At 38.6% G+C, this 15,490-nt stretch overlaps 1 protein-coding gene and 1 pseudogene across 1 annotated transcript in view; one reads left to right on the top strand and one right to left on the bottom strand.

Moving 5' to 3' along the window:
• Positions 1-4,658, top strand: part of LOC103887024 — a 48,627-nt pseudogene extending 43,969 nt beyond the window's left edge.
• The window catches only part of LOC116268679 (regulating synaptic membrane exocytosis protein 2-like), a 132,238-nt gene that overhangs the window by 69,528 nt on the left and 47,220 nt on the right, over positions 1-15,490 (bottom strand). The gene's annotated exons all lie outside the window — the stretch shown is intronic.

Below are 15,490 nucleotides of genomic sequence, written 5' to 3'. Positions count from 1 at the left end.
TCAATATCGTGAAAATGGCCATACTGCTTGCAGGTAATTTATAGATTCAATGCCATCCCATCAAGCTACCAATGAGTTTCTTCACAGAATTGGAAAAACAACAAAGTTCATATGGAACCAAAAGGGCATACCGAGACGATACAGTCAAAGAACAAAGCTGGAGGCATCACGCTACCCTGACTCAAACTATACTACAAGGCTACAGTAGCAAAACAGCATGGTACTGGTACCAAAACAGAGATATAGACCAATGGAACTGAACAGAGTCCTCAGAAATAATACCACACATCTACAGCCATCTGATCTTTGACAAACCTGAGAGAAACAAGAAATGGGGAAAGGATTCCCTATTTAATAAATGGTGCTGGGAAAACTGGCTAGCCATAAGTAGAAAGCTGAAACTGGATCCTTTCCTTACTCCTTATACGAAAATTAATTCAAGATGGATTAGAGACTTAAATGTTAGACCTAATACCATAAAAATCCTAGAGGAAAACCTAGGTAGTACCATTCACGATATAGGCATGGGCAAAGACTTCATGTCTAAAACACCAAAAGCAACAGCAACAAAAGCCAAAATTGACAAATGGGATCTAATTAAACTAAAGAGCTTCTGCACAGCAAAAGAAACTACCGTCAGAGTGAACAGGAAACCTACAGAATGGGAGAAAATTTTTGCAATCTACTCATCTGACAAAGGGCTAATATCCAGAACCTACAAAGAACTCAAACAAATTTACAAGAAAAAAACAAACAACCCTATCAAAAAGTGGGCAAAGGATATGAACAGACAGTTCTCAAAAGAAGTTCTCAAAAGAAGACATTCATACAGCCAACAGACACATGAAAAAATGCTCATCATCACTGGCCACCAGAGAAATGCAAATCAAAACCACAATGAGATACCATCTCACACCAGTTAGAATGGCAATCATTCAAAGTCAGGAAACAACAGGTGCTGGAGAGGATGTGGAGAAACAGGAACACTTTTACACTGTTGGTGGGATTGTAAACTAGTTCAACCATTATGGAAAACAGTATGGCGATTCCTCAAGGATCTAGAACTAGAAGTACCATATGACCCAGCCATCCCATTACTGGGTATATACCCAAAGGATTATAAATCATGCTGCTATAAAGGCACATGCACACGTATGTTTACTGCAGCACTATTCACAATAGCAAAGACTTGGAATCAACCCAAATGTCCATCAGTGACAGATTGGATTAAGAAAATGTGGCACATATACACCATGGAATATTATGCAGCCATAAAAAAGGATGAGTTCATGTCCTTTGTAGGGACATGGATGCAGCTGGAAACCATCATTCTCAGCAAACTATCGCAAGAACAGAAAACCAAACACCACATGTTCTCACTCATAGGTGGGAACTGAACAATGAGATCACTTGGACTCGGGAAGGGGAACATCACACACCAGGGCCTATCACGGGGAGGGGGGAGGGGAGAGGGATTGCATTGGGAGTTATACCTGATGTAAATGACGAGTTGATGGGTGCTGATGAGTTGATGGGTGCAGCACACAAACATGGCACAAGTATACATATGTAACAAACCTGCACGTTATGCACATGCACCCTAGAACTTATAGTATTAAAAAAAAAAAAAAAAGGAAACAGAACCAAGAGACCAATGGAAAGAATCCTAAAGATATTCTCTGAGGCTTTGAATCCAGTTATCTGTTGGACTTTCCAGTCATATGAACAAATACATTTATTTTTCTTCCCTTATGCTAGTTTAAGGTGAGTTTTTTTACTCAAAACAAAAAGTACTAATATAACATCTTTTGTCTATAAATCACAAAAAGAATAGAAATGCATATATACACATATAGTAGGTACATATATATATACACAAACATACATATGACAAATATATATGCCATATATAAGAAATCTATGTGTGTCAATTAGGTTTTCACTATTTGTTGTCACAGTATCCACAACAAAAGTAAAAAAAAGGAAGGCAGCCTTATTCTACACTCCCAGTTGATAAGTTAATATTCCATCTCCATTAACATCCTATTACAGTATTTTCAAGAAACTTCAAGGAGGCTTGCATGTGTTAAGGTGGGAAAGGGGGAACAATGCAGATGTGGTTGGAAAGGTAAATTGATCAGACTATTAAGAGTGTTGTATACTAGGGGATTTGAAATTTTATCTTGTCGAACATAGGTATCCATGATGTTTTTAAGATCAAAGTGACATTCTTTATTCATTCAATAAATACTTAATGAATACATAGTATATGCCAAACACAATACTAAAGCATATACACATCATAGCTGCTGTTGTCGAATTTATAATCTAGTTAACAGGTCTGTGTTCTCTAACCCTGATGACAGATCATAACAGATAAGAAAAATGAGTGAGAATTTATATAGATACTTAAGAAAAAGGAAAAATTATAAGTAGACCAATTGGTCATTAGGACAGTAAACAGCAGTCAAAGAAGGTTCCAAAATATTTATTTTGAGTCATTGGTATAGGAAAAACAGTAAAAACAATAGCTTTTGTCAGTAAATGTTTAGGCTGGTGCAAAAGTAGTTGAGCTGTTGCAATTACTTTTAATTGCAAATTTTATCTGGAAATATTGAGTTCTCCCTACTTACTAGAAGCTAAGCTCCATGAAAGTTCTAATCACTATACAAAACAGAGATTAGACTAGTGACTGGCACTTAGTAGGTGCTCAATAAATGTGTTATTTTTGAACAAACTATCTTCAAGATTTGCAGGTAGAAACATAAATTCAATAATTAATTTATTGATACCTATCATGTTATCAAGGACCATACTAACAATTGGGGATTATGCTACCAGTAAATAAAACACAATTCCATGCTCCTAAGGTACTGCCAGTGTGCTGGAGCATTATCGACCTTTTCCATCCCTAAACACATTTACAATCTCCTGCAAAAACCTTTTCCTGGAAATGTTTAGAGAAGCAAAGCATCAGAGGATTTGTGAAATGGGAGAGACTTATTTATAAGAACATTCGATATTCATGTGAGTTTAGCTAACTCATTTAAAGAACTCAAAAATTTATCTTTTGATAATGAACAAATAAGTAATAAAGAATGAGATAATTCATACATTTTTCAATTCTAACTCTATTTTTTCATTAGTGTTATTTTTCCAAAACTCTATTCTTTGTGGAGAATTTGTTGGCAACATCAGTATTGAAAACCAATCTAAGAGTTTAGATGAGAGGTCTACAAACAAACTTACAGCAACAAAGCAGCATAGAGGTACCTTGTATAATGAGGGTATGGGGAAGGATTTAGGGCAACATAAAGAAGGGTTACCTAATGCAGTCCTAAAAGATGTGTAAAAACTTCCTGGAACACACGATATTTGACAAAAGTCTTAAGAACTGAGTAGATTAAAACTAATTGCAGGATACAAGACCAATATTCAAAGATCGATTGTATTTCTGATACTAGCAATGAACATTTCCAAAATGAAATTATGAAAACAACTGCATGTTTAAAATAGCATGAGCCAGGCATGATGACTCACACCTATAATCCCAGCAACTTGGGAGGCTGAGGTAGTAGGACTGCTTGAGGCCAGGAGTTCAAGACCAGCCTAGGCAACATAGCAAGACCTTGTCTCTGCAAAGAGAAAAAAAAAATTAGCCAGGTGTAATAGCACATGCTTATAGTCCTAGCTACTCAGGAGGCAGATGTGGGAAGACTGTTTGAGCCCAGGATTTCAAGGCTACAGTGAGCTGAAATCAACACCACTATACTCTAGCTTGAGCAAAAGAGCAAGATCCTGTATCTTTAAAAAAAAAAGAAAAAAGAAAAAAAATACTTAGGTACAAATTTAACAAAAGATGTGTTAAGATTTGTATACTGAAAACTACAAATCATTATTGGGAAAAAAATAAAGAAGATTTAAATACATGGAAAGACACCCCATGTCCATAAGCCACAAAATGTAATATTGTTAAGACAGCAATACTCCTGAAATTGACACACATTCGATACAATTAGTATCAAAATCCAAGTTAGCTTTTCTCAGATCAGTTCTATTGATCTGAAGTCCAGAAATAAGCCCTTATATCAATGATGAATTGATTTTTGACAAAGGTGCAAAGGCTATTCAGTAGAGAAAGAATAGCATTTACAACAAATAGTGCTGAGAAAACTGTTTATCCTTATACGAGAGAATGAAGTTAGACTCCTATTTCACATCATATAAAATTAACTCCAAGGGGATTAAAGACCTAAATGTCAAAGCCAAAACCATAAAACTCTTAGAAGAAAACATAAAAGTAATTTTCATGACCTTGGGTTAGGTAATGGTTTCCTTCGATATGACACTGAAGCACAAACAACAAAAACAAAAAAAGACAAACTGGACATCAAAATTAAAAACTTTGTCCAAAGGGCACCATCAAGAAAGTGAAAAGAGCGAGAGGAACACGGTGATCAGCTCATGCAGCTGTAAGACACCATGAACTCACTTTCAGATCAGTTTTGTAATGCCACTGATGTGTTGCAGCAATGTGGTCTTCCTGCCTCTTTTAATAATATTCAGACAGCAATTAACAAAGACCAGCCAGCTAACCCTACAGAAGAGTATGCTCAGCTTCTTACAGCACTGATTGCACAAACAGCAAAAGACATTGATGTTTTGATAGACTCCTCATCCAGTGAAGAATCTACAGCTGCTTTATAGGCTACTAGCTTATATAAGCTACAATAAAACCATGAGGCTGCTACATATTGTTTATCTAGGGAAATGCTTCTAGAAAAGATACAAAGTGCACTTGCTGATATTGCACAGTCACACACAGCTGATCACAGTTACAGCTGAAGACCACAGCCAGTCTCTTCCAGACTTATAGTACCAGTGAATACTACGTGGCTGAGAAAAGGATTGTTCCAATACCATTAAGAATTCTGCATCAGATTTAGATATAAGCCTTACCAACAGTTACAGAAACATTAAACACTGATATGTGTTACCTTTTTAGCTACTTTTAATAATTTCCAATTTTCACTCTTGATAAACAAGGTTATAAAACTGTGATTGAACCATCTCTAAACCATAATTCTAATTTATTTTACTTTATTTTATTCTTATTTTATTTTGAAACAGGGTCTTGCTCTGTCACCCAAGCTGGAGTGCAGTAGCAGGATCACAGATCAGTGCCACCTCAACCTCACAGGCTCAAGGAATCCTCCCACCTCTGCCTCCTGATTAGCTGGGACTACAGAGGCACACCACCAAGCCCAGCTAATTTTTTTGTTTTTATTTCATTTATTTTTATTTATTTATTTGTTTTGTAGAGATAGGGTGTCACTATGTTGCCCAAGCTGGTCTTGAACTCCTAGGCTCAAGAAATCCTCCCACCTCAACCTCTCAATGTGCTGGGATTACAGGCAAAAGCCACCATGCCAGGCCAAGGATTTGAATACATATTTCTTCAAATAAAATATTAAAATAGCCAATGAACACATGAAAAGTTGCTCACCATCATTTGTCATTAGAGAAATGCAAGTCAAACCCACAGTAGGATACTACTTCATACCCACCAGGATGGACACAATCAAAAAGAGAAAATAACAAGTGTTGGGAAGGATGTGGAGAAAGTAAAACCCTCACACATTGCTGGTGGGAATGTAAAATAGTGCAACCACTTTGGAAAAGTTTGGTAGTTTTTTAAAAACTTAAACCTAGAGTTACCATATGACCCAGCAATTCCATTCCTAGGTATATATCCAAGAACAATGGAAACACACATCTACACAAAAACTTGTACATGAATGTTCACAGCATTATTCATAATAGTCAAAAAAATGGAAATAAATCATCTGATGGACATTTGTCCACATATATGTGGCATATTCATATAACAGATTATTATTTGGCCATAAAAGAAAACAAAAAAGTACTATACATGTTATGACATGAACGAATCTTGAAAACATTATTCTAAGTAAAAGAAGCCAGGCACACACAAAAATTACATACTGTATGATTCCATTTATATAAAATACCGAGAACAGACAAATCGAGAGAGACAGAAAGAGATTAGTGGTTGCCAGATTAGTGGCTGGGGTGAGGGAATAATGGAGAGTGAGTACTTAATGAACACAGGGTTTCCTTTTGGGGTGATGAAAATATTCCAAAACTGGATAGTGGTGATGTTTGCATAACACTGCAAATGTACCAAATGCCATATGGTAAAATTTTATATGTGCATTTTATCACAATAAAAAAAGAAGAAAAGTACTGACACATGTTATGACGTGAATGACCCTTGAGAACATTATGTTAAGTGAAAGAAGAAGTCACAAAAGACAACATACCGTATGGTTCTGTTTATATGAAATCTCCAGAACAGGCAAATCCATAGAAAGATTAGTGGTTGCCTAGGATGAGGGAAGGGAAAAGGGAGGAGGGAGTGCTAACGGGTACAGGGTTTCTTTCAGGAGGAACAAAAGAACGAAATGGTCTAAAATTAGACTGTGGTTATAGTTGCACCACTCTGAGAATATACTAGAAAGCACTGAACTCTACACTTTGAAAGGTTGAATTGTACAGTATGTGAATTATCTCAATGAAGGGATTCGAGGAGACAGAAAGGGAGATAACTGCGTAAGAATAGGCCAGGAAAATGAAGGGTTAGTAAAGGATAGGAATAATCAGTACAACGATATAGGAAAGGATATAGAATAAGACCATCTTTGCTCTTGAAGATTCCATACATCTTGTTCCAGAGTAATTACCACCTAAATTAGATGGCTAGGAAATTTAGAATACGATTAGATAGGAGGAACAGGTTTCTATCCTGGGAGAAGTCATCAACAAACGTTCACTACAAAATACAAATATACGTAAATATATCCAAGCAATATTAAGTGGAAAGTAGAAAACCTGAGAGTACACATGTTATAGACTCCATTTTCCCAACAAAGTCGGAAGTCAGGTCACCAGCTGAGAGTGAAGGGTATCAGAGCAGTGTTGAAAATCTATAGAAAATGACAAGTTTGAACGTATCCCTGAAACAACTGAGAAAGAGAGCCCTTTTCTGACTTCTTTATGAGACAGGAATATGGGGTGGTCACAGAAGGAACAGGAAATACCAGGCAACAGTTTCACATGACTAACATAGAAGGAACACAGAAACCAGCTAGAGGAATGGGGAAGGGAGAGGAGCCAATAAGACCCTAACAAACAGGATATAAGAAATACCAGTTAAGACCAGCTAGATCTAACATGGCACTGGATTTGACTCAAATTGTACCCCAGGTTCAATTATAAACTCATTATTATACTAAACCACATCTCACCAGACCATGACAGTTCCAGGTATACCCATGTTTGTTATAAAACTCAGTGGCACCTCAATTCCAAGAAATCTCATTCTCTTCCCAGAAATCCTTATGATCATTCTGCCTCTTAATTTGAAAAACCTTTTTTTGGTTTGGACAAACCACAAACACATTGGGCACAACATACTCTCCTGAGTAGGCCTATACTCCCACTCTTGAGTGTGTACTTTCACTTTTAAAAAAATACTTTTTACTTTTGCTTTGACTTGTCCTTGAATTTTCTTGCAAAGGTGTCAAGAAACTGGACAGTGGCTGGAGTCAACGTCTCACCGGTGTTCAGAGGCCTCCCTAAGCCCACTGACATCACTGATACTCCATAAGACTACAGCACCAACACCAACAGTATAGTAGACCTATTCTTGACTTTCACCTTCAGTAAAATTCTACATGTCGTTCTTCTCAACCTGCTCCTTTTTATACAATTACATAAAATTTCATAGGATCAAAACATTTGCAAGGCCAGGTGCACTGTAATGCCAGCACTTTGGGAGGCCAAGGTGGGCAGGTTACTGGAGCTGAGATATTCAAGACTAGCCTAGGCAACATGGCAGAAACAATGTGTCTAAAAAAAAATAAGAAAATTAGCACCTGTGGTGGTGCATGCCTGTAGTCCTGGCTACTTGGGAGGCTGAGGTAGAAGGATCACCTGATCCCAGGTGGTCAAGACTGCAGTGAGCTGAGATGGCACCACTGCACTCCAGCCTGAACAACAGAGTGAGACCTTGTCTCAAAAAAAAAAAAAAAAAAATTAAACGGCACAAAATCAGATTTCCTTCTCCCTCCCTCCTTCACTTTAGTACATTTACATCTAACAAACACCACTGGAGCTAAAGAGAGTTGCTGTATGGCAGCTTTTATAAACTGCACCTAGACTATTCATTCTGTCACTAACCAGGGCACAGATGCTATGTAGTTCCTAGGCTAGTGTAAATCTTAATGAGAAACAATGAACTTCTGTACACATACATGTCTTTAGCCCATATGTCTGTCAAGTCTCAGATGACAACATAAATAGAACCCAGTAAAAGCCCCCAGTATGAGGCTTCTCTACACGTGTGGTTAAAAGGCTGTAGAGCTGTGTCATATAACATTCAGTCTCTCTCTCCTCACTCTCACTCTTCAAAAAGATAACCATGCCTAATTCCTAAAAAATGATAAAAGCAGTGTGATGGTTGAGTGTCAACTTGGTTGGATTGAAGGATGCAAAGTATTGTTCCTGGGTATCTGTGGGAGTGTTGCCAAAGGATTAACATTTGAGTCAGTGGACTGGAAAAGGCAGACCCACCCTCAATCTGGGTAGGCACCATCTAATCAGCTGCCAGCAGGCAGAAGAATGTGGAAGGACTAGACTGGCCAAGTCTTCTGGATTTCATCTTTCTCCCATGGTGGAAGTTTCCTGCCCTCAAACATCGGACTCCAAGTTCTTCAGCTTTTGGACTCTCGGACTTACACCAGTGGTTTGCCAGGGGCTCTTGGACCTTCAACCACAAACTGAAGGCTGCACTGTCAGCTTCCCCACTTTTGAGGTTTTGGGACTCAGACTGGCTTCCTTGCTCCTCAGCTTGCAGATGGCCTATTGTGGGACTTCACCTTGTGATCATGTGAGTCAATACTCCTTAATAAACTCTGCTTTATATATACATCTATGCTATTAGTTCTGTTCCTCTAGAGAACCCTAATACCAACAGTGACAGATGGCTGGAATAAACCCATAGTCTCCCAAGGTGACTACTTTGAAGAAGACAATACTCATTTAAAGGTATAGAATCTGATGGAGTTGTTTTACATCAGTTAAATTTTGCACGTAATCATATTTCAAATAAACACACTTCAGATGAGTTGAACAAAGAGATTAACTTTAGTACACGTCTTAACAAAAGTTATGTTCTTCTCCTATCCAGGAGAATTAAGACCAAGAGTATGCAACAGATTTAGGCACTGCAGTGCAACAATGTGGACTGCAATTTAAGGCCATGATATGGTTTGGTTTTGCCCCCACCCAAATCTCATCTTGAATTCCCATGTGTTGTGGGAGGCACTGGTGAAAGGTAATTAAATCATGGGGGCAGGTCTTTCCTGTGCTCTTCTCATGATAGTGAATAAGTCTCATGAGATTTGCTGGTTGAATAAGTCTCATGAGATTTGCTGGTTTTATACTTGCCCCTGTACAAGCTCTTTCTTGGCCTGCCACCATCCACGTAAGATGTGACTTGCTCCTCCTTGCCTTCCACAATGATTGTGAGACCTTCCCAGCCATGTGGAACTGTAAGACCATTAAACCTCTTTCTTTTGTATATTGCCTAGTCTTGGGTATGTCCTTTACGTGAAAATGGACTAATACAGTAAATTGGTACCAGGAGTGGGGTGCTACTGAAAAGATACACAAAAAAGTGGAAGTGACTTTGGAACTAGGTAACAGGCAGAGGTTGGAACAGTTTGGAGGGCTCAGAAGAAAGAAAAATATGGGAAAGTTTGGAACTCCCTAGTGACCTGTCGAATGGCTTTGACCAAAATGCTGATAATGATATGGACAATGAAATCCAGGATAAAGTAGTCTCAGATGGAGATAAGGAACTTGTTGGGAATTACAGCAAAGGTGACTATTGTTATGTTTTAGCAAAGAGACTGGTGGCATTTTACCCCTGCCCTAGAGATGTGTGGAACTCTGAACTTAAGAGAGATGATTTAGGGTATCTGTGGGAAGAAATTTCTAAGCAGCAAAGCGTTCAAGATGTGATTTGGGTGCTGTTAAAGGCATTCAGTTTTAAAAAGGAACCAGTATAAAAGTGTGAAAAATTTGCAGCCTGATAATGTGATAGAAAACAAAATCCCATTTTCTGGGGAGAAATTCAAGCCAGCTGCAGAAATTTGCATAAGTAACAGGGAGCCAGATGTTAATCACCAAGACAATGGAGGAAATGTCTCCAGGGCTTGTCAGAGACCTTTGCAGCAGCCCCTTCCATCACAGGCCTGGAGATTTAGGAGGAAAAACTGGTTTTGTGGGTCAGGCCCCGGGTACCCCTTCTGTGTGCAGTCTAGGGACTTGGTGCCCCGTGTCCCAGCTGCTCCAGCCTGACTAAAAGGGGCCAAGGTACAGCTCAGGCTGCTGCTTCAGAGGGTGGAAGCCCCAAGCCTTGGCAGCTTCCACATGGTGTTGAGCCTGTGGGTGCACAGAAATCAAGAACTGAGGTTTGGGAACCTTCACCTAGATTTCAGACGATGTATGGAAATGCCTGGGTGCCCAGGCAAAAGTTTGCTGCAGGGGCAGGGCCCTCATAGAAAACCTTTGTTAGGGCAGTGGAGAAACGAAAAGTAGGGTCGGAGTCTCCACACAGAGTCCCTACTGAGGCACCACCTAGTGGAGCTATGAGAAGAGGGCCACCATCCTCCAGACCCCAGAATGGTAGACCCACTGACAGCAAGTTGCCTGGAAAAGCCGCAGACACTCAACACCAGCCTATGAAGGCAGTAGGAGGGAGGCTATACCCTTCAAAGCCACATGTGTGGAGCTGCCCAAGACCATGGGAACCCACCTCTTGCATCAGCATGACCTAGATGTGAGACATGGTGTCAAAGGAGACTGTTTTGGAACTTTAAGGTGTAATGACTGCCCTACTGGATTTCGGACTTGCATAGGGCCTGTAGCCCCTCATTTTGGCCAATTTCTCCCATTTGCAACAGTTGTATTTATTCAATGCCTGTACTACCAATGTATCTAGGAAGTAATTAACTTGCTTCTGATTTTACAGGCTCATAGGCAGAAGGGATTGCCTTGTCTCAGATGAGACTTTGGAATGTGGACTTTTGAGTTAATGCTGAAATGAGTTAAGACTTCGGGGGACTGTTAGAAAGGCATGACTGCTTTTGAAATGTGAAGACATAAGATTTGGGAATGACCAGGGGTGGAATGATATGGTTTGGTTGTTTCCTCACCCAGATCTCATCTTGAATTCCCACATGTTGTGGGAGGGACTCAGTGGGAGGTAACTGAATCATGGGGGCAGGTCTTTCCCATGCTGTTCTCATGATAGCGAATAAGTCTCACAAGATCTAATGATTTTATAAGAGCAAGTTTCCCTGCACAAGCTCTCTCTTTGCCTGTCACTATCCATGTAACATGTAACTTGCTCCTCCTTGCCTTCCACCATGATTGTGAGGCCTCTCCAGCCATGTGGAACTGTAAGTCCATTAAACCTCTCTTTTGTAAATTTCCCAGTCTCAGATACATTATCACGAGAATGAAAATGGACTCATACAGGCCATAAAAACAAAGACAGGGAAAAAACACCTGCCCATATAAAGATCTTGAGTAACTCACTCAGGTAGGCATTAACTCACTTTTATGGCAGTCAAGAAGCTAACATTTATTAACTCAAGATATAATGGGAGCATACTTTTTTGTTTCGTTGCTCTAGTTTTGTTGTTGCTATAGTTTTGTTGTTGCTGATATGAGAAAAGAAGTGGTGCTGTAGTTTGGGGGGGTTTTTTAAACAAGAAATGTATTTCGATGGGCAAGAACTGGTAATGTTTATGTATCTCTTAACTTCTACCACTGTCATAACAGAGAAATAATTTTAATCATTACAGAAGCAATAAATCAGATATCAAGACATAGTGATTGGGCTATATAACAAGTGTTAAAGTAGCTATTTCTAACCAAAAGGAGTACTTCTTTCATATGCCTGGATTTTCTAAATTGATTCAATGGGTATGTTTCTTATTTTTAAAATATATAGTTATTTGGAATTCCTATTATTTTTATCTAGCCAGATCAAAATTATCTAAAATAAAAAGTATATAAAAATTGCTCTTTGTTAAGCCTATACTAAGTTGTTATTCTTAAATATGAATGACTAAGATAATCTCTTAAGATATATATATATTTCAGATTCTTGGTCACTGAGAGGAAAAAGCCACAGGAAGCTGCACTCTGTTAGATTAAGCCAGCTAGTATAAAAAGCTCATGACCAATTATTTGGAACAGCTGCAACTGAGTCACTGAGCTAAATTTTAAATCCAACCTAAGTTTGTCAAACAAACTCTAAAAAATGCTTAGGAATTTAAAGGTACAGATAGTAATTTTTGGTTGTTGGTTTGTTTTCACTAATGTCTGGTTTGTAGGATTTGTTGTTGTCTATTTACAAGCACTACTAGTCAAGTTGCTAACAATTCCTACTTAACATAAAAAGAACACCGATGTTTATTAACACAACCTCAAATTAACATAAATATGGTATCTGGGGTTTCATTTTTCATTAAGAATTTTGATAAAGTGAAAGAAATATCTGAAATAAATTTATTCTTGAAATTTAAAAACAGATCTTAAATTTCAAATGATTATGTTTATCTTGTGTTAACAATCTCTGAATCCCCAGAAATTGACACACAGCCCAATTACTTTATATGTAAAACACTTGAATTATTATATGAGCTACCTTTCCATCCTTTCCTTGAGTCAATGAGCAAGTACAATTAATTGTTCAATCTGTGTATTCAGTAACATTCAAGAATTTACTTAAATGTTGCTTTCAGAGTGTGCTCCCTTCTGAAGATTGTTTATAAAAAGGGCACATGTTTATCAGTTTCTAGTATTTTAGTTGGTAGAGATAGATAAGATCAAGTCTAAACTTATCCTTTTTTTTTTTTTTTTTAAGACAGAGTTTCACTCTTGTCACCCAGGCTGGAGTGCAGTGGCGCAATCTTGGCTCACTGCAACCTCCACCTCCCAGGTTCAGCGATTCTCCTGCCTCAGCCTCCCAAGTAGCTGGGACTACAGGCACACGCCACCATGCCCAGCTATTTTATCCTTTAATATAACAATAATTCTAATACTGTGTTGGAAGGTAATTCATGGATGTCCCTTGTTTCTTCATGTCCTGTAAGATGCATGACTTACTGTTCTGAACTATCTTGTTTGCACCATAAACACTTGGAAGATAAGCTCTGCTTCAGCGACAGATTTGGGGGCAGCTTTGGAAAATAATGTCTCCTTCTAGGTCAAAGGGCAGTAAAGCATACTTACTACAAGCTATGAAAGATTTGACGCCCTAGCCTGAGAGTTCCTCTCCTATAACTCAGCTCACTGCATGTGCAGGTATAATCTGGCCCTCTTTATTGCACCCTGTGGGAATAGGAGCTTACCGAATTGAAACAAATGATGATACACTGCCTACTATTATTGCTGTGAGTAATCAACTGTCCTTCATCTCTGACCCAGAGTTTCATTTCTTCTGCCAGCATCTTGAAACCATGGCAGGCTAACTTGTTAGTTTGTCAATAGAATAAAACCTCAGACATTCCACAGTTTTTTATAATCTAACACATATTGCTATAATTTCATTAAGTATTTATTGAATGTCTTCAGTGTGCTAGCACTAGTTTTAACTTATAATGAGACTTAAATTCTGGATCCTCTATGAGTTGACAGTGTCATTAGGAAAAGAGCGCATTCTAAAGAAAAGATACTTTAGCCTCACTGGCTGCTCTTAAAATCTATCTTTGCATTTTTCTCAGTCCTGCTCCCTTCTCACAGCAGCCACATCCACAGCAGGAAACTCTGTAGCTTTATCACCAGAGTCCCTGAACTCTCGCTTTCTTTTTAATTCCCTGTATCAGATCACTGGCATGCTCCACCATGAAGCAGCCATGGACACTAGCTGTGAGATCACCACCAAGGGCATAAAGGAGAAGGAAGTTATGCGGAGGCAGAAAATGGAGGAGATGCCCCTGCTAATGGGAAGGCTAATTAGGAAAATGAGGAGCAGGAGGCTGGCAATGAGAGAGATGAAAAAGAGGAAGAAGGTGGGGAGGAAGAGGAAGAGAAATAAGAAGATAATGGTGAGGAAGAGGATGGAGATGAAGATGAGGGAGCTGAGGCTGCTATGGGCAAATGGGCAGCTGAAGAGGATGATGATGTTGATACCAAAATAGACCAAATAAGGATGATCAGACAGCAAAAAAAAAAAAAAGAAAGAAAAGTTAAAAAATATTTGGAAGGCCACCATGACATATTTCCTCTCCATTTTTCATCTCAGAATCTAAACACATGGTCACCTTTGGGGAGAGAGGCCCAGCAGTGCTCTCCACCACCCAATCAAAACCACAAGAATTTGTAACAGAGGAGAAAAAAGAACTAAAACTTCCAAGGCCCTGCTTGTTTTCTTAAAAGCACTTTAAAAAGGAAATGTGTTTGTATTTTTAATTTACATTTTATATTTTTGTACATATTGTTTGGGTCAGCCATTTTTAGTGATCTCCAACGACCAAACCCCCTTCGGATTGTTCTCTGTCCTACTTCTGACTTTACTTGTGGTGTGACCATGTTCATATTTATAATCTCAAAGGAGGAAAAATCTTGTTTAAAAAAAGCAAAACCTACGACAAAATTACTATCTTATCCCAAGCATTCCAGTAAACTTTTTCGTGTATGTACTTAGCTTTACTTAGTCATTGGTTTGTATGAAATGGTTAAAAAAGCCAAAGATAAAAGATTTGGGGCAGGCACGGTGGCTCATACCTATAATCCCAATACTCTGGGAGGTTGAGGTGGGCAGATCACCTGAGGCCTGGAGTTTGAGACCACCCTAGCCAACATGGCAAAACCCCATCTCTACAAAAAATACAAACATTAGCCAGGCGTGGTGGTGCACACCTGTAATCCCAGCTACTCGGGAGGCTGAAGCTCAAGAATCATTTGAACAACACAGGAGGCAGAGGTTGCAGTGAGCCAAGATCACGCCACTGCACTCCAGCCTGGGTGGGAGAGTGAGACTCTGTCTCTAAACTAAACTAAACTAAAATAAAAATAAAAACAAGGTTTCCTTTTTTCCTCTTTTGTCTATCAAATTTCAAATTGCTGGGGTTTTTGTTTGTTTGTTTTTTGAGTTAATGCCTACCTGTAAAACAATGTGGTCCAAAAATAAACTGAAATTTTAGTTTGCTGACCTGTTAAAAAAGAAAAAAAGAAAAAACAAAGGTACTTTACATACCTGTTGAAAACTTTAAGATCACAGAAATTTTTACAACTGAAGGAACTCTGGACACAACCCAATCTTAAATTTTAATTTTACCCATGGTTGGGAGAATTTATGTAACTTGCTCAAGGTTGCACATTCATTTAC

This window comes from Papio anubis, chromosome 8, assembly GCF_008728515.1.
Source record: "Papio anubis isolate 15944 chromosome 8, Panubis1.0, whole genome shotgun sequence".
Classification (NCBI taxonomy): Eukaryota; Metazoa; Chordata; class Mammalia; order Primates; family Cercopithecidae; genus Papio; species Papio anubis.
This window is presented reverse-complemented; position numbering and strand designations above follow the sequence as displayed.